Source organism: Castor canadensis, chromosome 1 (assembly GCF_047511655.1).
Source record: "Castor canadensis chromosome 1, mCasCan1.hap1v2, whole genome shotgun sequence".
In the NCBI taxonomy this organism is placed as follows: Eukaryota; Metazoa; Chordata; class Mammalia; order Rodentia; family Castoridae; genus Castor; species Castor canadensis.
This window is the reverse complement of record NC_133386.1, coordinates 184865038-184875655: the sequence shown is the minus strand read 5'-3', so window position 1 is coordinate 184875655 and position 10618 is coordinate 184865038. Positions and strand designations below refer to the sequence as shown.

The 10618-nt window shown below is 32.6% G+C and overlaps 1 pseudogene; it reads left to right on the top strand.

Moving 5' to 3' along the window:
* Positions 1 to 4663: 4663 nt before the first annotated feature.
* Positions 4664 to 5572, top strand: LOC109683714 (olfactory receptor 4C11-like; annotated as a pseudogene).
* Positions 5573 to 10618: the final 5046 nt, after the last annotated feature.

Below are 10618 nucleotides of genomic sequence, written 5' to 3'. Positions count from 1 at the left end.
AATACTGGATTTCAAATTGAAGACATGCACTTATTTTCTTCTTCCCACAAGCATGAGGCATCTTTCTATATGCTGCTTAGTGTACAGCATGGTTTGATGCTGGCAATTTTTCCGTTCCTACCTTTCTCAGTATGTATTTTCTTTTTATTATACTAAATCCAGAAACTATGTTCTCCCATTTGACTTCCTTATCTATTGTAGAACTGTTTTTTTTTCCCCCAGGGGAGTTGTGGGATTTTTTTCCTATTTTTATTTTTCAACAGTACTGGAATTTGAACTGAGAGCCTTGCCCTTATTTGTCCAGCACTTTAGCCATGCCCCCAACTCTTTTTAACTTTAATTTTCAGACAGGGTCTCAGGGCCCAGGGTAAGCCTTGCACAGTGATCCTTCTACTTACTGTCTCCCGTGAGCTAGGAATATAGCCATATACCGTAACACACAGCTTATTTGCTGAGATGGGGTCTTGCTGACTTTCTGCTTAGGCTGACCTGATACTCTCAATCTGTACCTTCTGTTTAGTTGGTATTACAGCTATGAGCCACTGTGTCTGGCCCCTGTACCACTGTTTTTTTTTTAAATATGTCCCAGAAAGGGTCTGAAATACTATAAGTGTTCATTATGAAGTGGTCCATGTATTTCCAACACCTTTCAAAATTTATGTTTGGGTGTGATTTTTCTGAGAGAAAACTTCCTTATGAGTTTGTGAGGTTTAGTTAGAAGACAGCAGGAAGGAAAAATAGAAAGAGGTCAATAATTATAGCTAATGGGCTACTTCAGCAAAATGCCTGAGATTTAGAATTCGCAAAAACACACACACATATGTATATGTGTGTATGTGCCCATCAACCAACGAATGGATAAAGAAAATATGTTATATATCCAGAATGGAATCTTATTCAGCTATAAAGAAGAATGAAATTGTCAATTGCAGGAAAGTGGATGGGTCTAGAAATAATCAGATTAAGAAAAATAAGCTGGACTGAAAAAGAAACATACTGCATGTTTTCTCTCATATGTGAAATGTAGACCAAAAAATAATGACATGAATGTAAAAGGGGAACTTCCTGGAAGGGAAGGGGGATGGTAACCATTGGGAGAGGAAAAGCAGAAGGTGATGGCATGGTGAATATCATCAAAACAATTTATATGTATGTATGAAAATAGAATAATGAAACCCATTGAAAGTGCAAAATAATGCAGCTGAGGGAGGTTAAAAGCAATAAGAGAGGGTGAATTTGATCCAGATATATTACATGCATGATTGGAAATATCACAATGAAACCCCTTTGTACAATTAAGGCACACTCTTAAAATATCACCTTGCATTTGTAAAAATGTATATCATCAAAAAGACTAAAGAGAGCAAGTGCTGATGAGATTGTGAGAAAAGTCAATGCACCAAATTGTTGGTGGAAATGTAAGTTAGTACAGCCCTATTAAAAACAATATGTAAGTCCTTCAAAAAATTAGAAAAAGAACACTTTTCAGTGTTGAAGTCACATAATATTTCAAGCAAAATCCTCAGTTAACATTTTTCTAATATTTTTCTCAAGATTAGCCCACCTAGAATCAGATGTTATTGACTCATGCCTATAACCTTGGCTACTTGAGGTGCTGAGATAGAAAGGATCACTATTCAAAGCCATGCAAGCAAAATGTTTATAAGACCCCATTTTTGACAGAAAAAAAAGAATGATGGGTGTGGTGGTGCATGCCTGGTTATCCCAGCTAAAGTGAGAAACATGAAATAGGAAGATCACAATTTAAGACCAAGTCAGGCCAAAAAAAACTGTTAGTGACACCCCATCTCAACCAATAACTGGACATGGTGGTGGTGCCTACCATCCTAAGCTATACAATAGGCTGAGATCAGCAGGATCAGTTTCCAGGTCAGCCATGGCAAAAAGCAAGACCCAATCTCAAAAATTACCAGAGAAAAACAGGATTGGAAGTTTGGCTCAAACAGAAGAGTGCCTGCCTGGCAAGCACCAAGCCCTGATTTCAAACTCCAGTACAGCAAAGAAAAGGTTAGGATAGAACTATGGATTTGATGGGGAAATCTGTGAGAGACACATTGTCATTTTCATCATGTTCTGTGATTGGATACATGCTACTGACAGGACTTAAGACTTTTAATGTTAACCTTGATTTTGTGATTAAAGTAGTGTTTGTCATATTTCGACTCTTTACTTACTGTCTCCCTCATATCATACTGTATTATTTGGAAGGAAGTCACTATATGTAGCCCAGACTTGAAAGGAAAAGTTCTATTTATGTTAGTTCTAGAGATCATGTACATAAAACATTTTATATATCCTCAGGAATTTTCTCTATTCTTACTTCTTTATGTGTTCATTTATTTACTGAATTATTTGTAACTGTTATCTCTAATTTATGTGTATATATTTTATATATCTACTTATAAATAATATATATAAATATATAAATCATGTTTGTATATATGATATACTTTGGGTTATATTTAGTACTGTACTGCTTAGTTAGATGTTCATGCTCTTCACAGCTTTTGCCAGAGTAGACTCTTTCAATTGCTCTTTGTCCCCACTTCACAATCCCATCAGTGTTTGTATGCCTGTGTGTCTATACTTCTGTGTTCACTTTATCACTTTCTACCATTCCAAGATTCTCCAGTTCATGTGTACATTCTCAGCCTAGGCCTGTAAGAAGCATTGCTCATTTTACTAAAGATTAGTATCAGAAACAAGGAACTACGTGCTAGGTGATTTTTTTCTAGCCAAAAAATGTCATTGATTTTCCTAATTAGCATCTTTTTTTGACTTTCTACTGGGCCTTTTTTGAAGGAATGGAATCTCTGCACAGATTGTTTAGCACTTTTAATTGGAATAAGAGCCCATACATTTTCCTATAATAAAAGACAATTGAAGTCTTTATCAAATCTGTTTCATGTTTCTCAATTGGGAGGGAAGGGGCATATCAGGGAATAACTTTCCCAAACTCCTGTATTTTGTGTCATTCATATTAAATACACCTCTGGAGAAGGAAAAAATGGAAAAAATTGCCAGTCAAAAACCCTGTGTGAGGGCTGTTTCAGAAAACATTGTTATCAGTTTGGAAACTAGTGAAAACACAAATTTCTATGTTAGATTGAGGAGATCCCAATTCTATAAGAATCAGACATTAATTTGGAAGCACTTTAAAAATTCTTATTTGATTAAATGGCTTCCAAAATAGTTGGGGAAGAAATAAAGGCAACTAGTAATTAACTTTGCTTAGCATCTTATCAGAACTGGTAAGATTTGTATTAATAAAGACTTGCTTATTTCCTGCAGAATAATAAGCACATTAATGTCACAGCCAGTATCTAAAACATTGTAGGCATATGTGGAAGGACATGACATTGAATGTTTTTTCTAGGATTGCTTTGCAATTTAAAGTGGCAAGGTGGAGATAAAAGACATGCATGGCAGTTCATGATGGTGATGGTCACTATGAGGAAAGTGCTATTATAGGTGGGGGTTGTAGACATAATTAAATAGAAATAATATCTATTTGTATGGACCAGGAAATGCCCCATGGTGATGGTGGTGATGACAAGAATACAGGAGGTGCAGATTTTAGTCTTCTGCAATGGCAACTTGTATAAAATAGTATGGAATGTGATTGATTTTAATCTAAAGTAAATTTCTTAATTCTGTTATGCTGCTTCATGCCAGGCTGTATGCCATTCTAATTCTATAATTCATAAAAATGAAAATTATAAGTACTGTACAAATGTGTTAGTATATTTACCTGTCTGTTATCAACATATTCATTAAGGTATGGATGTATGAGTAGGTAAAGATTATTTTATATTACTTGTTCATGAAAGCCCAAAATACATTTTCAGTTGTATGCCAGCAATTTCAGAAAGAATGCATTTGGAAAACATCCAATCAAGCAGGTGAACCTGTAGTTATTGGCAGTGTAGTTGTTTATTATATATTTAATGAGCCCTGAGTTTTACAACTTACTCCACAGCTGACTCATCATCTTATACAAGCTTCTGGAGCTTGGTGGCCTACAAATGCCACTGTACCTCCTGTCTACAACAGAAGAGAGTTGTGATAGCCCAGTGATAAAACAATGTGAATAGCAATCTTCAGAAGTAAGATTTAAAGCTTTACTTTTAATGCAAGGCAATACACATTCAAATATGTACTGATTGGATACTTTTAAAGCAGACATATCTTCCATTCAGAATGCCATGAATGCAGAGTACCCTCTCAGAAACTACAGATATCATGATTTTATTAATATACTTTTATATGCAACTCATTTACATAAATATGTATTATATAAGTACATACAACATACCATTTAGTTAAAAAGAATGCATTGAGATGAAGATTGATCTAAAAAAATCACCTAAAGTAATATTTACTTTATTTTAAGAAGAATTTTATCCTCCATTATTTTTATGTACAATCTGGTCAATTAATATTTAATAATTGAAAATTTCTAGCTGATTTATTTCCATAAAAAAGCAAGGATAGTAAGTGATTACTAGTGGAAAGTTACAGTTTCATCACTAAAAGTATATATTCAGCCTGCAAGTGAAGTATTTTTTAATAGTTTTTTACTCTTCTCCTGTGCAGATTATTCTACACCTGTGATTTGCCAGCCTCTACTGGAACAGTGTAACAAAACAGCAGTGTGACTGTGTTTATATGGTTAGGATCGACACAGGATCCTATGAAGCAAAAAATGGTGTTTATAATCTTAATTTTCTGTGGAGGAACTATAGTGGGGAATATGCTGATTATTGTGACCATCAAGTCCAGCAAAACACTTGGGAGCCCCATGTATTTTTTCCTATTTTATTTGTCCTTTGTTGATTTCTGGTCTTCAACATACATACCCCTAGACTAATTGTGGATGCCCTGTCTGCCAAGAAAATAATATCCTATAATGAGTGCATGACAAGAGTCTTTGCATTACATTTATTTGGATGCATGGAGATCTTTGTCCTCATCCTCGTGGCTGTTGATCACCATGTGGCCATCTATAAGGCCTTGCACTATCAAACTATCATAAGACAACATAAGACAGGTATGTGTTAGCGGATTGTTTTTCCTGGATAGGGTCTTTTATCCATGTCACTACTCAGATTCTTCTACTTTTGTGATTGCCCTTCTGTGGACCCAATATGATTGATCATTGTTGCTGTGATTTGCAGCCTTTGTTGAAACTCGCCTGCACAGACACTTACATGTTTAACCTATTGTTAATATCTCACAGTGGGGCAATTTGCTGAAGCAATTTCTTGATTTTGATGATTTCACCTTGCACTCACTGGAAAATCATAGTGCAGAAAGGAGGAAAAAAACTCTCTCTGCTTGTACTTCTCACATCATTGTAGTTATCATATTATTTGTTCCATGTATATTCATGTATACACGTCTCCCAACCACTTTCCCCATGGAGAAGATGGTGGCAGTATTTTATACCATTGGAACAGCCTTTCTCAACCTCCTTATTTACACACTGAGAAATGCAGAAGTGAAAAATGCCATGAGAAAGTTCTGGCATGTCAAAATAAAGAGCAAATAAGTACAAATATTAATATGATAATGTCTGAATATTGTGGTATTACGTACTATCATATATAAATATCTGTGAGCTTAGGTTCATTGTAACATTAGTGTTTTATCTTCTGAATTTTCTCCTTCCAATCCAGCAATTTCAAATGTATAAACCTAGTTGCTTCTTGCATTCTTATCTGATGTATTTGATTTCATGTCTCCTTTTCTGTGCTTCTGGCCATAGATTGGTAGTTTCTCTACAATCTTAAGTGTGACTCTTTCTTTTCCTGAAAGGTCACTTCTGGAATTGCTGCCTATAAATTACATGTCAAAACTCAGTCTACACCATGATTCAGCTATAAGAAAGACATTTATGTAATCATATTTGTTCAATCCTGTGAATATCCTTAAATAAGATGCAGTTCTCTGTATTTAATTCCTTCTGTAACACATTTCTAATAAATGTGTTAAAAAAAAAAAAAGCTTGCTCCTGGTCTATTCTACTGCAAAAAACTAGTGTATCAAGGCTGGATGGTTCATTTTTATCACTAATTTGTCTTCAATAAATAGTTTTCAACTGTAGACACTTCTTATGATATTCAAAACCCATTTTTCTTATTGTTTTCTTTGGCTACTTATAGCAATGGCATTTATTTATGAGATAGTTTCATGTACTGTTACAGTGACTTGAAACATTTAGCTATTTAAGTGATCAGCATATTGAAGGTACAATGACAACAGAAATCTGTGACTCCAAGAGGTAAAATAAAATTATAGATGCTTCAAAATTAAATTAAAAATTTTAAATATCTTGGATATTTAACATATTATGTGAGACTGTGGAGAAGAAATATAGAAACTTGTTTGAAACTAAAAAGGATATTATCCTTTATATTTAAATTTTATATGATTATAATAAATGAATTCACTGTTGGTATTTATAAAATGCAGTAGAATCTAGTTATTGGAATTAGAGCCAAATACTGCTACAGCAGCCACTTTTTGTATCTATTTGTGTTGTCTTCATAAAGGGTTATATAGATTCGTAAAATTTGCAAGACTTTCATTCTTAAAATTCGCAGAGCCAATTAATTGCTGTATAGTAATTGTGTAAATCATGGGTTATGTCATGAAATTTTAATATTCACTGACTTTGGTATATTGAAATATGACATCTATAGTGAATGCCATCAGATTTCATTTTGTTTTTTAACATTTTTTCTCACTAGTGACTGGAAAAATATTACCAATTGTCAATAACCTTGTAACTTAGGATAACCTTAAAATTTGTTGTTTGATCATATTTGTATCTTATTTAAGATACAAAGATATAAATACTTTTTATTTATATTTATTTATATTTAAAGATGTAAATACTTTTTATTTAAGCAGTGTAAATACTTCCTAAATACTTTTTATTTAAGAAGTTAGTATTTCAATTGAATACTGAAATTTCTAGGTGAAAACCTTATAGGTGGAAAAATAAAGAAATTCCTATAAATTACCAGACTGGTATTTTAAGATTTTAAACCAGTTTTTGTCTCTCAAGCCTGATCGTACTTTATCCCTTAAACATCTTTCAAATTGCCTAAAACTCAGGAAACTAGAAAGTTAATTCAATGAACTTAAGCTGCACATATTTTAGTTGTAAGGTGAATGGTGAAACATAATGACTGAGTATGTGCCAGCACTTCCTTGCTTTGTATGCACAAGGCACACACACACACACACACACACACACACACACACACACACAGAGCACACATATGTAAGCTGTAGAATCTGACTGTATCAATCTAAATTATGGGTCTACCAGTTTATAGACTTATAAATTTAGGAAGAGTATATGAAATTTTGGATCTAGTTTGATGTATAAATCAGTAATGAAAATACTTCTCATTTTGTTAGCTTGCAACTGAAGAATTAAAAGACTATTCATAAAGAAATTTTAAAATTAAATTTTAATACATGCTGTTTTCATCATAAAATATTTTCAAAAATAATAACTAAATTTATTTTATATTAATACACAATATCTATTTATTGTAAGTGCTATATTCTAAATTCATATAAGATTTAGAAATATAAGGAAGCAATATTTAGCTGAAAATATCAGTCATGTTCTTCTACCTGTTTTTTTTACTTTCTTGAAACAGTTTTCAAAAAATTTTATCATCACACTGAGTTTCAGTAACAACAAAGGGTCTTAGTTCATAATGATCTTTCACAGTTGTTGTTGATAACACACTGATTAGAATAATAAAGTTCAAGCATGTGGGCCAGTCTCACTGAAGTTCCTAAACTGTCACTGACTGTGTTAGTTTTATTACATTAGTTTCAATGGTCATAAGTTCTCTGGAGAAAATAATATGTGTAAAAATCTTTCTCCCATCTAAATTTTCTGAAATTAAACATATATACATATATATATATATACACATATATATATATATAAATGTATGTATATTTAAATCTAGCAAGTGTTAATTGTGCATAGTAATGTAGTCAAGTGTGATATTTCAACAACTTCTACAGTGTGGAAGGAATAAATCTGCACAATTAGCATTTTCACTTCCTCATGAAGTCTTTGTTTGGAGTCTTCCACCTCCTGTCCTGATGATCTTCATCAAATACTTAAGGAGTTGCTGTGTATTGTGGTCCTTCTAATTGTATGTAGAATTGCAGTACTTATAATGAGTTCTAATATCCATTATGCAACCTCTTGTTATCGATTCTTTCCATCCCCTCCAAAATATGGAAATAAAAGAGAATGTTAAGTGCATGAGTGTTTGCATTATATATAACAAGAAGGGGGATAGATGAAAGCATTCATCATGAAAACGAAAAAGTGTAATCATAAAGTCATCATTCAACGTTTAAGTGAAGTTTGAAAAGAGAAGAGATAAGAGATGAAAAGACTCCATAATATCATTTAGGCACAGTTAACAGCATCTCACTTTTCTCAGTGTATTCCCACAAGATATGCTATTCATATCTCCACTTCCATCTCAATTGTTTATTTCTACTAAATGGTGGGAGGAGATGAAGGAGAGAGAAGAATGAGAATCTATTAAAACTGAAGATTCATAATTAAAAGTTTCAGTTAATGAGTTGGATCATTGAAAGGTTTATCTGTTTTTCTTCCTCTCAAACTCTTTCTTTTTATTTTCCCCCTCACACTTACTTCTCATCCTGGTTTTGACACAAGAATTTAGAAGACAACTGAGAGTCAATGTAATTGAAACAAAGAAATATTGGTGGGATAACACTAACTTAGTGGGATAACAGGCATTAGCAGGATAACTTGCTAATAGGCAAGTGAAAATATGCTCAACACTATATGTCATTATGGAATTGCAAATTAAAACAATAATGAGATGCTATTACAACTACTAGAATGATCAAAATTCAAAACATTGACAACCCATATGGTAAAGAAGTGAAACAAACTAACATTTACTCATTGCTGCTGAAAATGCAAAATGGTACACATTGGAAGACAGTTTAGCAGTTTATTTTATAATATTGAGCATAACTCACCATAAAGTCCAGAAACTATGCCCAATAGTATTTAACAAAATAAGCTCTAAATAAGTTCACAAAACAACATGAATACAGATAATTAAGGTAAGTTTATTCTTCATTCTAAATACTGGAAGAAATAACCATATTCTTCTGTAGGTATACTATGTGACAAGTAACCAATGAAACATTCCACAGATGGTTCCCACTTTACTATGAATAGAATTACAATTTTTTGATGGTACAATGTGTTTATTACCCCAAAATAAGTAATGGAGCAATTGGAATTTGGTGGTTGAACTTATGTTTCAATTATTTTCCTTTATTATAGAATTATTTGAGATAAACTCATTGTAAATCACAGAGAATCTGTATAGCACTATAAAGAAATGAGCGATCAAACCATGAGGAGACATGAAGAAAACATAAGCACATATTACTTAGCAGAAGAAGGCAATATAAATATGTTACTTACTGTATGATTCCAGCTATCTGATATTCTAGAAAAAAACCCTATAGAAACAGTAATTAAAAATCAGTGATTTCTTGTGATTGAAAGACAGAAACGGATGAATATGCAGGCCACTGATAATTTTTTACTGCAGTGAAAGTGTACTTTACTGGATATCTGCCATTATACATTTTGCAAAACTCATTAATAACACTGAAAGTAAACCCTGATATGGACTATAGATTTGATGTGTTAATAATAAGTTAATAAAAATACATTGATTTTTATCAGTTATATCACCCTGCAATGGTATGTTGATAGTAGGGGCTGCTATTCATATTTGAGGGATAATGTACATGAAAACTTTCTGCATGATAAATTTGATTTGCTGCAGAATTTACTCTAAAAAACAAAGTATAAATTAAATAACCAACATATTAGAAGACAAAATCGTGTGGCATAATAAGGTAGGCACATGTGAACGTGTATGAAACAAACAGAAACTGAAGTTGGATTTTTTTTTTACACCCCTCAATGGTTGAGATTCTCTCTTACATCATCTGGAGAACTAACAAGTATGGGACAGAGAAATCAAGAGATCATTAACTTCCAAAAAGTCAGAATGGAGGCTTGAAGGTACCTGAGAAAAACATTTCAGAATTTCTACCTAACCTGAGTGTTAAGGTTATCCTTCATAAAAGGTCAGTAAGTCAAGAATATCAGAAAAGATTATTTCTTTAAATATACATATATATACAGAAATGCAAATTCAAATCTTCAAGGAACATAATGGTAAACAAAGCCAAAAAAAAATCACCAACTAACACTAAAGAATTAGAGATGTATATTGCCTGAATTCACAAATCTTGAACGCAATGATTTGCACAATGAAAATAGGTCACTAAAATTTAAAAAATCATTGACTAAGTAAATAAAACTTTAAGAAACACAGATGGCAAAGAAGAACTTCACAGAAATTCTAAAGCAGAAAAAAATAAAAACCAAAACCATAATATCATTAAATCTATAAAAGAAGCTTGATTGGGCCAAACAAAAGATCAGAGAATTAACATGAAGGTTATTTGAAATTGTGTAATTAGA